Source organism: Triticum urartu, chromosome 2, assembly GCF_003073215.2.
Source record: "Triticum urartu cultivar G1812 chromosome 2, Tu2.1, whole genome shotgun sequence".
Lineage (NCBI taxonomy): Eukaryota > Viridiplantae > Streptophyta > Magnoliopsida > Poales > Poaceae > Triticum > Triticum urartu.
In genome coordinates this window covers 105,296,664-105,298,116 of record NC_053023.1, presented here as the reverse complement: position 1 = coordinate 105,298,116, position 1,453 = coordinate 105,296,664, and the positions used below count along the sequence as shown (strand labels likewise).

The following is a 1,453-nucleotide window of genomic DNA, read 5'->3' as shown; positions in this document are numbered from 1 at the left end:
GGTAAATATCCGACGGCCGAGAGCGACCAAGCCCGAGATCCAACGGCCAGAACACAATCAAGGAAACGATCCGAGGTGCCGGTCCAAACGTTTTTGGTCAAGTAGGGAATGCTTAGTCAGTAGCAATACGTGTATATCATATGTATTCATATATGGTAACAATACAGTGAAAGAGAAACATTCAAACGTGATAGAAGCGCGGAATAATACCAAAAAGTCGCTCGACAGGAAGCTCGAAATCAAAAGCGCAGCCATTCAATACGATGGTTAATAACAAAAGTGATATACTATGAGAAAGTTATTGGAGCATTAACATAATAAAGAAGAAGCAACTAAGCATGTTAACAGACATGACCAAATGGAACACCCTCAAGGTGATGGACAATTGTTGATCTAGTGAACCATAACGTATACGTGCCTTCCACTGCCCTCAGAATTGTTACAGGGAACCTCACATGGATCCTGGCACACTTGTATAAATTTCTCTCATGCAAAGTGTCCACAAACATGTCTATGACCTCATTAGGCACCATCTTGTTGGCATGATTTCCCTATAGAAGAGCACATGTATACTCTTGATAGGGCCATCATCGAAGCCACCCCACTGGTACCATAGCCTGGAGATTCGCATGTAGATGTGCTGGTTCCACACGGCTGAAAAAATGCCAGATAAGTCAACAAAATTGTACAGAAGCAGATGGGGTTGAATAATCTATGGCACATATGAAAGAAAAACCAGTTTTGGCACAAGTTTTAGGTAAGAATGATACTTGAACAGTAAATAAAACAACAACTGATTAGACTTATTTCTCAGTTTAGATAGAAAAGAAAGAACCAATGATTGTTTACATATAGCAGAATTATATCTGAGTTCAGATAAAAAAGAAATAGACACCGATTGTTTCCATGTAGCAGAATAAATGCTAGGTGAGTAATTTGTTGGTGCCAAAATAACATAATTAGATACATATCCATAATTAGTTAAAACCATGGAAAGAAATCATATATAGTATAAGCTGGAAGACATAGTACGTCAAATTTGAAGGAGAAGCACTCTAGATAACAGCCATTGATTTGATAATCAGCAACATCAATATAAATGAGAACAATCTTTAACCGTAGTATCCTATACAACACCCGGAAAACACAATTAGCTTACTCTACCTATATAACTTTCTTGGAGAGGTCGAACGAGAGAAAGACGAAGGGTACCTGACCAATGGGGACGAGATCGCTTCTTTGGTGTGCTCCCTCTCCGGTCAAACCACAAGACAACCCTCCGCCACGGCACCAACCGAACTGCAAATCATCCAGAAACATCAATAGTCATCCAGAAACAGGGTACACCATGCGAGTTCTGCATCATGCCAGTTCTGAATATGGTAGGGAGGTTTAATATATCAATTAGCTGAGGCATAGGTTGCATTTGCCTAATGTATGAAGTATGTCAGAT

General features: G+C 39.8%; 1 long non-coding RNA gene across 1 annotated transcript in view; it reads right to left on the bottom strand.

The window, feature by feature from the left end:
- Positions 1-236: 236 nt before the first annotated feature.
- Positions 237-1,453, bottom strand: part of LOC125541214 — a 3,814-nt gene continuing 2,597 nt past the window's right edge. Inside the window, exon 4 of the long non-coding RNA XR_007297460.1 lies at positions 237-1,299. This is a non-coding gene — a long non-coding RNA (uncharacterized LOC125541214). The remainder of the gene's footprint in view (positions 1,300-1,453) is intronic.